The sequence below is a fragment of the Hyla sarda genome, chromosome 1, assembly GCF_029499605.1.
Source record: "Hyla sarda isolate aHylSar1 chromosome 1, aHylSar1.hap1, whole genome shotgun sequence".
In the NCBI taxonomy this organism is placed as follows: domain Eukaryota; kingdom Metazoa; phylum Chordata; class Amphibia; order Anura; family Hylidae; genus Hyla; species Hyla sarda.
In genome coordinates, this window is record NC_079189.1 from 69030045 (window position 1) to 69048373 (window position 18329).

An 18329-nucleotide genomic window follows, 5' to 3' on the forward strand; every position below is an offset into this window, starting at 1 on the left:
CTCCTCACTATGTCAGCGCATTCTCATCCTCTATATGAAAACAATTATTATTATAAACCTGCCAGACACTGTATCCTCTAAATATAATACTACTATACACTACACTCTTTGATTATAAACCTTCCATACACCATATCCACTGAATATAATAATACCACACACTGTACATTCTGAATATAATACCATCACATACTGTACCCTCTGAATATAAATCTGCCACATACTGTACCCCTGAATATAATACTATCACATACTGTACCCCTGAATATACCAACACATACTGTACACTCTGAATATATTACTACCACCCACTGCGCCCTCTGAATATATTACTTAGAGATGAGCAAACTACAGTAAATTCAACTCATCACAAACTTCTCGGCTCGGCAGTTGATGGCTTTTCCTGCATAAATTAGTTCAGCTTTCAGGTGCTCGCGTGGGCTGGAAAAGGTGGATATTGTCCTAGGAGAATCTTTCCTATGAATGTATCCACCTTTTCCAGCCCACCGGAGCTCCTGAAGGCTGAACTAATTTACGCAGGATAAGTCATCAACTGCTGAGCCGACAAGTTTGTGACGAATCGAATTTACTGTAAGTTCGCTCATCTCTAATAATACTACCACAAACTGCGCCCTCTGAATATAATACTACCACCCACTGTGCCCTCTGAATATAACACTACCACAAACTGCGCCTTCTGAATATAATGTTGCCATACAGTGCACCCTCTGAATATAATACCACAACCGCAGTAACACCCCTCAACATCCGTTAGCTGATGCTATTACCACGGGAGGGGGGTATTGGTGGTGTTGCTAGTGGATGATCGGGGTGCTTCTACTGGGGGGGGGGGGTGTTGCTGAAGGATGATGAGGGTGCTACTGGCCATCCCCCCTGGCAGTATCACCCCCATCATCCATCGGCAGGATCATCCTCCTGGCAGGAGCACCGCCATCATCCACCATCAGGATCTGCTGATGGAGGTGCTGATGGGGGGGGGTAGTTGCTGGCGGATGATGAGGGTGCTACTGCCAGGGGGGGAGCATTAGGTAGGCAGCAGTTCCCCCACATTAGGTAGGTAGCAGTTTCCCCACATTAGGTAGCATCTTTTCCCCACATTAGGTAGCATCTTTTCCCCACATTAGGCAGCATAGATTCCCCACATTTGGTACCAGTTTCCCCACATTAGGTAGGTACCAGTTACCCCACATTAGGTAGCAATTTCCCCATATTAGGTAGCACAGATTCCCCACATTAGGTAGTAGTTTCCCCACATTCGGTAGCACAGATTCCCCACATTAGGTAGCATAGACTCCCCACATTAGGTAGCATAGACTCCGCACTTTAGGTATCATAGACTCCGCACATTAGGTAGCATATACTCCGCACATTAGGTAGCATAGACTCCCCACATTAGGTAGCATAGACTCCCCACATTAGGTAGCATAGACTCCCCACATTAGGCCGCAGGTTCCCTTGCAGGTTCCCCACAATGCGTCAAAGTCTCCCCACACACACACACACACACACACATGCACACACACAAAAAAAAAAAAACACATACAACACAGAGAGACACACACACAAACACACACAGTCAGAGAGACACACACTCACAGACAGACACACAGAGTCACACAGTCACACACACACAGAGTCACACACAGAGTCACACACACACAGAGTCACACAAACACACAGTCACACACAGAGTCACACAAATACACAGAGTCACACACACACTCAGAGAGTCACACAAACACACACAGTCACACACACACACACACAGAGTCACACACACAAACATAGATAGAGACAGACACACACACTCACCCATCCAGCGCAGCGATCCTTCTCACCGGGCTCAATGCGAGTGACGTAACTGACGTCCCCCTGCGCGGCCATGCGGTGTGACGTCAGGCCGGCGCAGACGTGGGAGCGGAGGCCGGGCACAGTATTGGTGAAGGTGAGAGGGGCGGGGGCGTGATGACGTACAGGCGCACTGAAAGGGGGGGGGGGTGCTAATGGACGGGTTCACCGCACACACAGCACAGGGGGGGTGTGCTGACGGATGGGAGGCCGGTCGGGCACATAGGGGGGTGTCAGTGTAGCTGGGGAGGGGGTGTGGGTGCTGCGGAGCGTCTTGGTGTCACCCCATTAGGTTGGTGTCACCCGGTGCGGGCCGCACCCCCCGCACCCGGGTCGCAACGCCACTGTATGTGCTGCACAACAATCAATGCAGGCAGCATCACTTTTATGAGCACCCACACAAGAGAAACATTTCCGATCAAATTCCATATGGATTGTCAATCTGTGTTCATAATATACCTCATCACCTGCACCTGTGAGAAACAGTATATTGGGCGCACTACTCAAAGATTACATCAAAGATTAAAGGGGTTATCCAGGAAAAAACTTTATATATATATATATATATATATATATATATCTCAACTGGCTCCAGAAAGTTAAACAGATTTGTAAATTACTTCTATTAAAAAATCTTCATTCTTTTAGTCCTTATGAGCTTCTGAAGTTGAGTTGTTCTTTTCTGTTTAAGTTCTCTCTGATGACACGTGTCTCGGGAACCGCCCAGTTTAGAAGCAAATCCCCATAGCAGACCTCTTCTACTCTGTGCAGTTCCCAAGAAAAGCAGAGATGTCAGCAGAGAGCACTGTTGCCAGACAGAAAACAACAACTCAACTTCAGAAGCTGATAATTATTGAAAGAATTAAGAATTTTTTATAGAAGTAATTTACAAATCTGTTTCCCGACATATCACTACAAAACACAATGACAAAGATAATGCAATATCTATCACACCAATTGACTATATCTCTGAACATGTACCAAATCGGGTCGAAGTACTGGCTAAAAGGGAAATGTACTGGATCTATTGTCTCCATTCGTTACAATCATATGGGCTGAACGAGGCAACTGAAGTTATTAGATAAAATAGAACCATTTTTACTCACTGAAAAACTGGCCAGTAAAATTAATATATTTTGCAACACCTTTTTTATCGATTTTAGAGCCATAGATCTTCATAGAAAATACCCAGCTTTTATATTACACTAGAAACAATTACATTTTATAAGTTGTAATACCTCTAACACATGGAAGTCATCTGTTCTGCAGACAAATGAACACTTTTATATAAATGAATGATTTGATTGCTATTATTTTAATATTTTTAGCTTTATTGATAATAATTTTACATTTATTGTATTCATTCATCCACCTGAATGTAATTTTTCTTGTGTTTTGTATATTTTTATGGTTACATGTATTTTAACCTTAGGTTCAAGCTATACCCCACGTGGGTTCACACAACAAAATTTTTTACATCTTCACATATGAAGATATCTGCTATTATGCATTTATGTGTCATACGCACTAACTACAATTTAACTTCCTTGAGTACACTTCTAAAAGAAACATGGTGGAAAATACCAGGTCACTGTCCCAATATGCGGCAAAAAAATATTAGATCACACAGAATCCCAATCATTGCGGGATCGGACAGTCTCCCATACAATTGTATGCCAGAGGAAACCCTGCTGTGCCATCTTCATTTGCGGGGTTGCCAGACGTTTAATTCACCCGACTCACCTGTACTAACACCGTTCAACTAACATAGGGGTGAACGTAAGGCAAACCGTCCGACAGATCCCAGATACATCAAACTGCAGTTAATTAAATCCACATAGACATATGAAACTTTCAAAGACATTCAAATGACATTTAAGCTGTCTGTTGTTTTTCGATCTTTTTTTTGCATAAATACCGGCATTTACCTATTAACCAATCGTCATCCATTGGTACCTTTTGTTTTATTTTCTAATGCTCTATGGAATAAAGAAGTTCACATTGGACTACACTATAATTTCTACCCCTTTTGGGACCGAGAGGGATTCTGTCTGACTGACCGAGGAAGAGCGCCGAGTACACCTTTTTATACCGCAGGCTGAGGTTCTCCAATCTTCCTATTGTGTGTTCCAGTGACTTTAGCTAATCGGAGGAACAGGAAAACATGATACAACTTAATTCTGCAACTGAAGAACCACAAACAAAGGGAAAAAAATACGTACTTTTGCACAACACCAGCAGTACGTTGCGTACTGCTGGTGTTGTGCAAAAGTACGTATTTTTTTTCCTGCAGCACACAGTCGCTGTGTAATAAACCCAAAATTGCACTCTCTCACCGACTATTAGGAATGGATTGTTGGGTATGTATTATACTGTCTACAGACTAGTATAACCAGCAGACCATTTGTTGTTGAACAAAGAGGGCAGAAAAATGTGCTGCAGTACACTTAAAAAAACGTATTTTAGTAAAACACCAGCCAGTGATTATTTTTGCCTGGACTTTCACAGCATCTAGGCCCTTGACAGATTAACAGGTACAAAATAGTACACTACTTAGATGTACGTATGTGGTATGCACTTATGAGGGCAGAAAAATGCGCTACTGTACGCTGCAAAAATTATTTGAGCAAAACACCAGCCGGTGATTACCTTTGGCTGTCCTTTCACAGTATGTAGGTCCTTGACAGATTAACAGGTACAAAATAGTATACCACTTAAATGTAGGTATGTGGTATGCACTTATGAGGGCAGAAAAATGTGCTACAGTACACACACACAAAAAAATGTGCCCACAACACCAGCAGTACACAACAGTGCTGCAGACACAGTCACTGTGTACTAAACCCAAAATTGCAAAAAGACTCTCTCTGAAATACTATTAGGAATGGACTGCTGGGTATGGATTGTACCGTCTACAGACTAGTATAACCAGCAGACCAGTTGTTGTGGAACAAAGACACAGATCTGCCCTAAAAAATGATTTCTTCCTCCTCTGAAAACCTTTCTGCAGCTGAGGCAACACACAGCTCTCTTCCCCTCTCTGTAATACAGTGCTGTTCACAGTGACTGAGGGGTTAATCGCTTCAGTAAGAATTAATTTATGTTCAAAAACGCTGTGCTCTGTGTCCAATAGAAGGCTGAGATGACAAGGAGGTGAAATGCTGCTGCAAAAATCGGGGCGATATTCCCATTTGTTGCAAATCGATTTTTTTCCCTGAAATTCGTAACGAATTCGGGTTTGTCAGCTTCGATTCGCTCCTCTCTAATGCAATATAGCCAATGATGTATACTGCTACCTCTGTACCCCTTATACTTACACTCATTTCTAATGCGGTTAAACTGTACCTGTCATTTCAAGTGACTTCTCAGGATAAGCTGCTCTGTGTGTGTACGTGAGGAGCAGCACTATTTATGGACATTATATATCATGTATATAGTACTTTCAGCAGCAGATATCTGCTTTGCAGGCTTCATCTGTAATTTGCAGTTCTCCTAGAGCTGGTGGGCACAGTTCCCTCCTCCAAACTCCATAGATTTGCAATGCTTGTGTTGCAGACAAACGACAAAGCTGAGTTGATTTTCAGCATGGAATACAGTCTCTCAGGAGAGAGGGTTGAGGGAAGAAGTCTCCAAAATGGCAGACATAGGTCCCCTTTCCTGCCTCGGCCGCTCTCCTGGGGTCTTCTGCTCTGGTCTGACATTGAGCAGAAGATCGCTGATAATACTGATCAGTGCTATGCCTATGCATAGCAATGAACAGTATTGGCAATCAAATGATTGCTATAAATAGTCCATATGAGGACATAAAAAGTGTTATTTTTTAAATATGATAAAAATCCCTTTCCCCAATTAAAATGTAAATTTACCCTTTTTCTCATTTTACCCCAAAAAGCAAAAAAAAATAAAATTCATGAACATATTTGGTATTTCCACGTGCGTAAATGTCCAAACTATCAAAATATAATGTTAATGATCCCGTATGGTGAACGGTAGGGATGAGCGAATCGAATCTGACGAATCAAAATTCGTTATGAATTTCAGGAAAAATTTAGTTTCCAACAAATGCGAATATCGCCGAGATTCGATTGCGCAAATCACTTCATTAAACTCCATTTAGTGCGGTCCAGGTTCAAGGGCATCTAAAATGGCGGATCCACATGTGAGATCAAGGGGCAAAGAATCTTGGGAAGGCGAGAACACGGGTAGGTGGGATGACCCTGAATCACATGCAGCATGCAGCCAGCAACCACTGTGATATCACAGCCCTATATAACCAGCAGCCAACTTGCGGCCAGTCACTTCAGCCTTTTATTGAAGAGAGATAGAGAGGGACAGATAGCGCTGTGTGTTTTGCCAGAAAAGCATTTTTACAGCAGCGATTCACCTCCCAGTCACAGCAACGTTCTGTTGCACAGAGAGGGACAGAGAGCAGTGTATATTGCACAGAAAAGCATTTTTCCAGCAAAATTGACCTCCCAGTCACTACAGCTGTAACACTTACATTTCAGTAGACAGGACACAGATAGTGGACCTGTGTGGCAGATGGCACGTACCGTACCAGGGAGCAGAGACTAAGGTGCCGCTGGTTTTCACCAGAGCCCTGCGAAAAGCGGGATGGACTTGCTGCGGCAGGCGGCACCCAGGTCGCTACCCCTGGCATGGCTCGACCAAATAGGCGGCTAAGGAAACTCAAGGCACAGGTAGGATGAGGCAACTTGTGGTCAGGAAATAAGGAAGGACAGGGCAGGCAGCACAGTAGCAAGGTCAGGTCACTGAACAAGGGAACGATACACGGCAAGGTAATACTCTGGAATGCTTTCTCTTAGGCACTAGGGCAACAAAGAACAAACAGGGGAGGAGGAGGAATTTATTTAGTGAGCACAGGTGTTAATTAATGGGCGCACTGGCCATTTAAATTTCAGAGCTCCGGAGCGTACGCCCTAAGGGATGGGGACCCGCGCCGGAGCACAGAAGCTGAGGAGAGTGTGGGAGGAGCGCGGTGAGTGACGGGCTGGGATTCGCATGCAGGCGCATCCCGCGATGCAAATCCTAGCCCGGCTGGTGGCAGCAGGAGACGGGGCCATGCGCTCATGGCCAGCGTGTGCGGCCGGAGCGCTGAACATGACAACTGCATGTGTTGCACAGTGTGTTGCACAGAACAGCAGCGATTCACCTCAAGACCAAATCCTGCCTAGAAGTACTGATAGGGAAAGGAGTGAGATTGAGAGAGAGAGTGCAATTTTGGGTGCAGTACACAGAGACTGTGTGCTGCAGCACTGGTGTGTACTGCTGGTGTTGTACACAAATACTTTTTAAAGCGTCCTGGAGCGCATTGTCCTCCCCTCCTGAGTGCATACCACATACAGTGGAGATCAAAAGTTTGGGCACAGGTAAAAATTTGTATTAATGTGCATAAAGAAGCCAAGGAAAGATGGAAAAATCTTCCAGCATTTACATTTTCAGAATAACAGAAAACAAAAAAATGGCATCTGCAAAAGTTTGGGCACCTTGCAGAGTTAATATCTTGTACTGCCCCCTTTGGCAAGTATCACAGCATGTAAACGCTTTTTGTAGCCAGCCAAGAGTCTTTCAATTCTTGTTTGAGGTATCTTTGCCCATTCTTCCTTACAAAAGTCTTCCAGTTTTTTGAGATTTCTGGGCTGTCTGTCACGCACTGCTCTTTTAAGGTCTATCCATACATTTTCAATTATGTTGAGGTCAGGAGATTGTGAAGGTCATGGCAAAACCTTCAGTTTATTCCTCTTGATGTAATTCCCCCATGGATTTCAAGGTGTGTTTAGGATCATTGTCCATTTGTAGAAGCCATCCTCTCTTTAACTTCAGCTTTTTCACAGATGGCATCAAGTTAGCATCCAAAATTTGCTGACATTTTATTGAATCCATTTTTTCTTCTACTCATGAGATGTTCCCTGTGCCACTGGCTGCAATACAACCCCAAAGCATGATTGATCCACCCCCATGCTTAACAGTTAGACAGAGGTTCTTTTCATTAAATTCTGTTCCCCTTATTCTCCAAACGTATCTTTGCTCATTCCGGCCAAAAAGTTTAATATTAACCTCATCGGTCCACAGAACTTGTTTCCAAAATGCATCAGGCTTGTCTATATGTTCATTTGTAAAGTTCAAACTGATTTTTGTGGTGAGGACGTAGAAGAGGTTTTCTTCTGATGACTCTTCCATGAAGACCATATTTGTACAAGTATCTCTTTATAGGGGAATAGTGTACCACAACTCCAGTGTCTGCCAGATCTTTCTGGAGGGATTGTGAAGTCACATGTGGGTTTTGAATTGTTTTTCTCACAATCCTGCAAGCTGTTCTGTCTGATATTTTTCTTGGTCTTCCAGATCTTGCTTTAACTTCCACTGTTCCTGATGACTGCCATGTCTTTATTACATTCCGAACAGAGGATATTGACATCTAAAAAACGTTTTGCTATCTTCTTATAGCCTTCTCCAGCTTTGTGAGCGTCAACTATTTTCAGTTTCCAATTTCTAGACAACTGCTTAGAAGAACCCATGGTGCTGATTGTTGGGGCAAGGTCAAAGGAGTCTGGGCATTTAAAACCTTTGAGATTGACATCACCTGGTCCTCCCAGATGATGATTGAGAACAATCCATGACACTGGCAGGTTTCAGCTTTGCAAAGGGGGCAGTGCATGCTATAAATTCTGAAGGTGCCCAAACTTTTGCAGACACCATTTTTTTGTTTTCTCTTATTTTGAAAGTGTAAATGATGGAAATAAAATCTAACTTTTGTTGACATATTATAAGAATGTCTAATCTGTAATTTGATGCCTTTTGGAGATTTTTTCATCTTTCCTTGGCTTCTTTATGCACATTAATACAAATTTTTACCTGGGGTGCCCAAACTTTTGATCCCCACTGTACGTACATCTAAGTGGTGTACTATTTTGTTCCTATTAAAGTCTAAAGGGCCTCGATACTGTTAAAGTGCAGGCAAAAGTACACACTGGCTGGTGTTGTACACAAATACTGTTTTGAGCATAGTGGAGCGTATTGTACTCCCCCAATACATGCACTAAATATGTCAGGCAGAGAAGTGCCAGGATGTGCATAGAGGAGTGGCCGAGGCCTAAATTCATCAGGCAGAGGTTGCAGCAGCCTAGGGGCGAGTGGCAGCAGGAGTTGCAGCGAGAGTCCTGAACTCCCGGTATCAGATAGTGGTTGTGTCTCGGCCAGCAACCCATCTGCCATCATCGATTGGTTAACACGGTCATCCACTTCATCACAAGTGATATCTGACACCCCCAGTAACAGTCGGTGGGTTCCTCAGACACAACCCTCAGTTGGCATGGCCCGGGAGCAGTCCCTGTCCTCCTATTGCCTCTGTCCTATGCTGTTCCCTCCCCCACAGAAGTATCTTATGCTGTAGGTTCAGCTCCACTATTTAGTGAGGAAGATCTAGAGGACAGTCAACAGCTGCTGCTCAGCCAAGAAGTGTAGGAGACATCTGCCGCTTCCTCTGCTAGGCACAAAAGTAGTGATGAGAGGGGTGGGGGAGGTGGTGTTGCGAGCGTTCAGCTAAAGCAGACACTGTTGAGGAACCTGAGGAGGACATCAGTGACGTGCAGACACAACTCGATGATGATGAAGCCGATCATAGAAGGGCTTCATCATCATCAGGAGAAGAGGGTTGCAGGTTGCCCATGAGGCAGCAGCTGAGCCAGCAAGGTGGTAGCATGGTTGGCAGTCAGCATGGTGGCAGAAGTGGAAAGTCTGGAGCCAAACTTTCCCGGGGTAGTCCACCTGCTTCACGGCAGCCTACCTTCCTGGTAGGTAGTGGAACAGGGGTCCCTGGAGTCAGGTGCAGTAGCAGTCAATCAGTGTGGACTGTTGGTGGGAAAATCAGCTACTCGGCAGTGCGGCAGTTTTTCATCAAGCATCTGGAGTAGGTTAACATGACCACATGCAAGATGTGTTGGCAGAAGGGGAAGCGTGGCCATGGTCCCAATGTTGGCACCACAGCCCTGCGTCAACATATGCAGCTTCTCCATAAAGCGGCCTGGGAGAACTGTAGCTCTGATATTGTGTTCCAGCCTGCTGCATCACCCAGTGGCATGCCGCTCCCTGTTTCAGCCAGCAAAAGCTCCTCAGCTGAAGGGAGCTGTGTGTCAAACCCATCTTCTTTTGCTCCAGATGCTCCTGCTCCTCCTACTTCGAGTCAGTCATTCTGCCAGCAATCCATCAGTGAAGACATGTCCAAGAGACAACAGTATGCACCCACTCATCCAATGGCACAGAAGCTGAATGTGCTCCTGTCCAAGTTTCTGGTGCTGCAGTCCCTCCCTTTTCAAGTGGTGGACTCTGCACCTTTCAGAGAACTGATGGCTTGTGCCGAGCCGAGGTGGAAAGTCCCAAGCCGTCATTTCTTTGCGAAGAAGGCAGTACCAGCCCTGCAGGATTTTGTGAAATAGAAGGTGGGCCAGTCCTTGAGCCTGTCGGTGTGTACCAAAGTGCACCGCAGCGCAGACGTGTGGAGCTGTAACTACGGTCAGGGACAATACATGTCCTTTATGGCCCATTAGGTGTATGTGGTTCCTGCACAGCCACAACAGAAACTTGGACAGGTCACGCGGCTTCCTCCTCCACACTCTCAGGCCATTAGTCCTGTGACAGTGTGCGACTCCACCTCCTCATCCTCCACCGTGTCCTCAGCCTCCACTGCATGGACAAGTCTCAGTGTCCCTTCAGCATAACATGTGTGCAGAGCACAGTGGTGTCATGCTGTTCTTCACATGATTTGCCTTTGGTGAACGGAGTCACACAGGGGAGAAACTGCTAAAAGTCATTCATAAAGAAATCGGAGCAGGGCTTACTCCACGAAAACTGGAAATGGGAACCATGGTGACTGACAACGGGAAGAACATCTTGTCTGCGCTACAACAAGGAAGCCAGAGACATGCGCCCTGCATGGCACACATGTTCAATCTGGTTATCAAGCGGTTCCTGAAGTGTTCCCCCTATCTGCAAGACATCCTAACAATGGTAAGGAAACTTTTCATGCACTTCAGCCACTTGTACACTGCAAAGCACACCCTCGCTGCAGCATCAAAACGGCATCCCCCAATAAAGTCTGATTCACAACGTTTCCACACATTGAAATTCCATCCTCCATATGTTGGACCGACTATACGAACAGAGAAAAGCCATCACCGATTTCTTGATGATCCAAGCAGATAGGGGGACTCCCCTGTGTAACTTCAATGTCAACCAGTGGCAGCTCATACGTGACACCTGCCGTTTGCTCAGGCCCTAAGAGGAAGCCACATTATTAGTAAATCGCCAGGATTATGGGATGAACAGTGTCATTCCACTGCTTCATCTACTACAACACGTGTTGGAAACGATGGATGGTCAGGGCACTGGAGACGTGGCACCTACATCTCACGGCCACATGAGCTATGTGGGGGCTGAACTGGAGTAGGAGGAGGAGGGGAAGGGCACAGTGGATCACAGTTTAGGTTTCGCGAGATAGGCGGTTTTTCTAGTAGGAGTAGGAGCAGGAGGAGCTAGAGGGCTATGAGGAAGGCGAGACAGAGGACCCAGAAATACTGTGGCAATAGCCAGTGGAGATGGAGGCAGGGAGTCCCTCCATGTCATTTGCACAAATGGCACGATGCATGCTCACTTGCCTTCGTAGTGACCGCCAAATTGTCACCATGACTTCTGGCTCTCCACCTTATTACACCCTCGCTACCACCACAAAATGGGGGCCTTTTATACACCCCCTAAGAGGGAGGACAAACTGACCTACTACAGAGTCAGTTGGCTGATGCCTATCTGCGCCATCGTCCATCCTCTCACAGGTCTGATTAGGGGGGCCTCTGTGCTCACCTTCCACTGCCATGGCTGCTGGAGAGGGGTGGGGTGGCAGGAGCAGTACCAGCCTCATCAGCAGCAGCCTGAGTCTACAGTCACTGTTGAGTACCTTTCTTCAACCGCATAGCGAACCTCTCCCTATTTCCCCTACAAACACTGCCATTTCCTAGGGTTTTTAGGTGGAAATAGAGAGTTTCCTGTGTGGGGCCGCCCATTTTAGGGTGAGTAACAATTGCCAAGAAGGGAATTAATAGGGCGAGAGTAGGGCCTTACAGGGGAAGTTTTTATCCCCACCTGCTACAATGGACAATATGTTGTTCCCTTCCACCTTTTAGAGGTCTTTGAATCACATCAACACTTGGTGGTGTAGGTGGCACATGGTGTTTTTTGCACACCTTAACTTTTTGTTTGATTTAAAAAAAAATGTTGGGTCCATTTTTTTTTTAATCATAAGCATATTATTAAAGTTTTACGTAATGCATATTCTCAATACTTACTTGTGCACACTAACAATTTTACAAAAGAGACCGCTTTCTTCTGCCTACCTACCTCAGCTACTATTGTGATCCTGCCACCCGCCTGATGCCACACATCTGATACCAAGTTCTCCATTTTTCACCCACCTTCATCACGGGGTACTGGTATTGCCACCCACCTTACCACTCTGTCACTGGGTCACTTTCAGGACTCCTGATGGTGCTGCTGCCACCTCCAGGCTGTCTCATTCTGCCACCATATGTTCTCCTCATGCTGATTCCAGTTCCAGGCTGTCTCATTCTGCCACCATATGTTCTCCTTATGCTCATGTCAGCTCCAAGCTGTCTCATACTGCCACCATATGTTCTTCTCATGCTGCCGCCACCTCCATGCTGTGTCATTCAGCCACTATATGGTCTCCTCATGCTTCCTCCATCTCCAGGCTGTCATTCAGAAACTATATGTTCTCCTCATGCAGCCGCCAATTTCAGGCTGTGTCATTCAGCCACTTTATGTTCTCCTCATGCTGCCACCACCTCCATTCTGTGTTATTCAGATACTATATGGTCTCCTCATGCTCCCGCCACCTCCACACTGTGTCATTCAGCCACTATATGTTCTCCTCATGCTTCCACTACCTCCAGGCTGTGTCGTTCAGCCACTATATGTTCTCCTCATGCTGCCGCAAACGCCAGACTGTGTCATTCAGCCACTATATGCTGCTGCCAACTCCAGGCTGTGTCATTCAGCAACTATATGTTCTCTTCATGCTTTTGCCACCTACAGGCTGTGTCATTCAGCCACTATATGTTCTCCTCATGCTGCCGCCAACTCCAGGCTGTGTCATTAAGCCACTATATGGTCTCCTCATGCTTCCGCCACCTCCAGGATATGTCATTCAGCCCCTATATGCTCTCCTCATGCTGTCACCTCCTCCACGCTGTGTCTTTCAGGCACTATATGGTCTCCTCATGCTTCCGCCACCTCCATGCTGTGTCATTCAGCCACTATATGGTCTCCTCATGCTGCCGCCACCTCCACACTGTTTCATTCAGCCACTATATGGTCTCCTCATGCTGCTGCCACCTCCAGGCTGTGTCATTCTGCCACCATTTGGTCTCCACTGGCTCATGTCAGTTTTTTATAGCTTTTGGACCAAAACAAATTCATATCAAACAAAATCAAACAAAAATTTTCCAGAAAATTCTGTTAATAGGACAAATGAAGATTTTCATAAAATTTGATCATCGCTAGTCCTCATATGTTATCTTTGGAATTACCCCAAGAATCCAAATAAACAGGTTGGCGCGAGAAAATTAAATCATAACTGATTAAATGAAACATTCAAAGTTTGATATGCAATTTTGCAGTACCAGCCGTGCTTACTTAGACGTGCATGGCTTGATATCAATCGTCAAGTCTTTGATACCGGCAGGATCTATCCAGTAGCCCTCCCGGGTCAGGCCTGCAGCACTGAGAGGGAGTACAAACTGACAAACTACTCTAAAATTGTGCCACACTGTTGCCTACATAGGCTGCCGCCACCTCCAGACTGTATTATTGTGCCACCCTATGGTCAAGCTGTGTCAGTAAGCCACTATATGGTCTCCTCATGCTTCTGCCACCTCCAGGCTATGTCTACAACTCTCTGCATGCCTAGACTGCCCAGGCATGCTGGGAGTTGTAGTTCTGTAACATCTGTCCCTTCAGATTTTGCAATTTTCATGAAATATTCTTTGAAACCCTCTATTTTTTTCAAAAAGTAAAAATATGTCCATTTTATTATGCCAACATAAAGTAGACATATTGTATTTGTGAATCAATATATCATTTCTTTGGAATATCCCTTTTCCTTACAAGCAGAGAGCTTCAAAGTTAGAAAAATGCTAAATTTTCATGAAATTTAGGGATTTTTCACCAAAAAAGGATGCAAGTAACGACGAAAATTTACCACCAAAATAAAATAGAATATGTCACGAAAAAACTATCTCAGAATCAGAATATTCAGTAAAAGTGTTTTAGAGTTATTAATGCGTAAAGTGATGGTGGTCAGAATTGCGAAAAAGCGCTCAGTCCTTAAGGTGAAAAAGGGCTGCGTCCTTAAGGGGTTAAACTGAGATAGATCCACAGCCTAAGTATTATCTTTTACATGGGACTGTAGTAAAAAGAAAGCAATGTCTTCTTCTCCCCTGCCCATAGGAGTTGAGTGACAGAAGCTTCTTATTTCCCATCCCATGTGTTGTTACATGGTCCATATCGCGTGTGTAATTGGTATTACTAGTATCCTGACCTTAGTCCAGTATACTTACTGAAGTGTATAATAATGCTTTGACACCGGTTACTTCTCCAAGGCATAGTCTTGCTCACAAGTTAATAAAATATCTAATGGAACTTCTGATAGGGTCTTTCTAGAGGGTAACATTTTTCATTATTGCAGACCAGTGAGTATAAGATGTAGGCAGTAGACTTAAGGCATACAGTATTAAGAAGAAAAAAAAATCACAGAACCAAAAAGCACTCAGAATAGAGGTGGCAACAGTCCGGCTAAGCATTATAGGAGAAGTAGGTCAGCAGGAGCTGAAGTGTGCATTGTTCCCTTACCTGCCTTTACAATGGAAACACCTTTTTTGCTGCCTAATTTATTTTCTCGTGGAAGCCTCTGCACAAATTCATGTACAAAAGCCTAATCATACGTGACAGCTTCTTAGTAAATGGGATCTGCTTTCAGAGGGTTGTGATGTAAGTAATAAGTATCAGCATGGATCAGGGGCAGAGCTAGTGACAAGGTCCAGAAAAGGACGAGGCACAAAGCTTTTTCTCATTTTTCATGTACCACTGCCCAAATGTAGTTAAGGGAATGTGATTACCCACGGATGGTTCATTTATCCAAATTATTCAGTAATACAGGTGACGCACACCATGCAGATGAGATTGCCAAAATTACCCATCCTGTGGAGGGCGCGATAAGGGAAGCATTTAATTGGGAAAGTGAACTTCTTTAAGGACTTGCTGTGTGTGTGTTGTTATTGGTGGCTATGACATATTGATATGTAAAATGCCTTTTGATCTATGTACTACAGTAATGAGCCTTTCTGAATTTCTCTGAGAGGCTGGGGGCATTTCCCCTGGAGTATGATGAGCTCCTCTCCTCTTCCCTCCCTCACCTGTCATGACGTTTGCACCAACACTTTTACATTTGCAACATTTTCTGCCTAAATGCATGCTCTATATAGCTCTAATGCAGCCATGTGAAACTATTTGGTGCAAGGACAGAATAAAAACCTGCATTTTGAGCAAAAAAAATGAACATTTTTATATTTTCACAGTGTTGTGACCCCAGCTTTGTGCATGATTTGTTTAACCCTCAGTCAGCCATGTGGAACCTATATGGTGCAAATACACAAGAAAAAAGTTCATAAAATGACCAAAGATAAACCATTTTGCACATAAATTATAGTTTAGCACCTTGTGTTGTTGGTCACTGGGCATGGAAATGCTCTTCTAAAAAGGGTACTCCTTTGGAAAACTTTTTTTCTAATCAACTGGTGCCAGAAAGATAAACAGATTTGTGAATTACTTCTATAAAAAATCTTAATCCTTCCAGTACTTATTAGTACTGCAAGGATTAAGATACTAAATACAACAGAGGAAATTATTTTCTTTTTGGAACACAGAGCTCTCTACTGACATCATGACCACAGTGCTCTCTGCTGACATCTCTGTCCATTTTAAGAACTGTCCAGTATAGGAGAAAATCCCCATAGAAAACATATGCTGCTCTGGACAGTTCCTAAAATGGACAGAGATGTCAGTAGAGAGCACTGTGGTCATGATTTCAGCAGAGCACTGTGTTCAAAAAAGAAAAAAATTTCCTCTGTAGTATTTAGCAGCTAATAAGTACTGGGAGGATTAAGATTTTTTAATAGAAGTAATTTACAAATCTGTTTAACTTTCTGGCACCAGTTGATTTAAAAAAAAAAAATACGTTTTCCACCGGAGTACCCCTTTAAAGACTGCAGGCTGTCTGCATCTTGTCTATGCTCTGAGGCATATAATGGAGATAACCACACCTACCTCCCCCCCTACCCCCAGATATTTTAGCCCCTTAAGGACGAGCGTTGTAAATGTACGGGGCTGCTTAGCGTTGTAAATGTACGGCGCTGCATCCTTTGATCACAACGTCTCTGGACACGGTGATCGGAACGAGATGACTGCTGATGTCTATCAGCAGCCATCCCGGGATATTGCCCAGGGGGGTCCTGAGACCTCCCTTGTCAGCGATTGCTGTGATTCGCCGGTCAATTCTGACAGGCGAATCACGGCTTTTCCAGGCTGATCCGGTCTCCGATCAAAATGACAGCCCTGATCATCCTAAAGCAGGGGTCTCAAACTGGTGGCCCTGCAGATTTTGCAAAACTTCAACTCCCAGCATGCCTGGACATGCCCAGACAGTTATTTGCTGCAGCTCATGGCTGTCAGGAATGCTGGGAGTTGAAGTTTTAGAACATCTGGAGGGCCACCAGTTTGAGACCCCTGTCCTACAGGATAGGAGCGAAGTGGCAGGTGTGCCATCTCCTCCTATCCCCTGCGATTTGCCGGTCAGGACTGACCGGCCAATCACAGGGCAGGGCGGGGGGGGGGGGGGGATTAAAGGTGAGATCCCTCACTCTGCCCACCCCTGGAAGTCCAGACAGAGCGGGGGAAAATGGCAGCAACAGCTGCGGGCCGGTGAAGAAGGGGGACCGGTGGCAGGCAGAGGTGAGGATTGGCAGTGAGGATCGATGGCAGAGACAGAAGCAACAGTGAAGATCTGGTAAGTGATCTTCACTGCTGCCTTGTAGTTTCACAAGTACAACTTCCAGCATTCCCATACAGCCAAATGCTGTCTGGGCATGCTGGGAGTTGAAGTTTTGCAACATCTGGAGGGCTACAGTTTAGAGACCACTGTATAGTGTTCTCCAAACTGTAGCCCTCCAGATGTTCCAAAACTACAACTCCCATCATGCCATGACTGTCCAGCATAGTGAGCATTGTAGTTCAGCAACATCTAAAGGGCCAGATGTTGCAAAACTATAACTTCCATCAAGTCCTTCAGCTGTCCGAGCATGCTGGGAGTTGTATTTTTTCAATAACTGGAGGCACCCTGTTTGGGGAACACTGCCGTAGGATATTTTGGCCTCGGAGGAAGAAGAAGAAAAAGCCCAGCAAAATTTGTAACACAATTTCTCCCGAGTACGGAAATACCTCATATGTGGCCCTAAACTGTTGCCTTGAAATACGACATGGCTACGAAGCGAGAGAGCGCCATGTGCATTTGAGGCCTAAATTGGGGATTTGCACATATGAGGTATTTCCTTACTGAATAAATGGGGTTACAAATATTGGAGGACTTTTTTACCTATTACCCCTTGTTAAAATGACAAATATGGGTCTACAAGAACATTTTAGTGTAAAAAATGAGCACTTTGCTGCTATTCCTGTGAAACACCTGAAGGGTTAGCAAACTTTATGAATGTCATTTTGAATACTTTAAGGGGTGCATTTTTCATAATGGGGTCCATTCATGGGGTATTTCTAACATAAAGACCCTCAAATTCACTTTGAAACTGAACTGGTCCCTGAAAAATTCCGATTTTGAAATTTTTGTGAAAATTTGAATATTTCTGCTAAACTTTGTAGCCCTCCAATGTCTTCAAAAAGTAAAAACATGTCAACTTTATGATGCAAACACAAACTAGACATATTGCATATGTGAATCAATTTATAATTTATTTAAAATGTCCACTTTCTTTACAAGCAGAGAGCTTCAAAGTTAGAAAAATTCGAAATTTTCAAATTTTTCATTACATTTTCTAATTTTCACCAGAAAATGATGCAAGTATCGACAAAAATGCACCACTAACATGAAGTAGAATATGTCACGAAAAAACAATCTCGGAATCAAATTAATATGTTAAAGCATCCCAGAGTTATTAATGCTTACAGTGACAGAGGTAAGATTTGCAAAAAATGGCTGCGTCCTTATCCCCTTAAGGACCAAGCCCATTTTGGCCTTAACCCCTTCAGGACCAAGCCCATTTTGGCCTTAAGGACCAGAGCGTTTTTTGCACATCTGACCACTG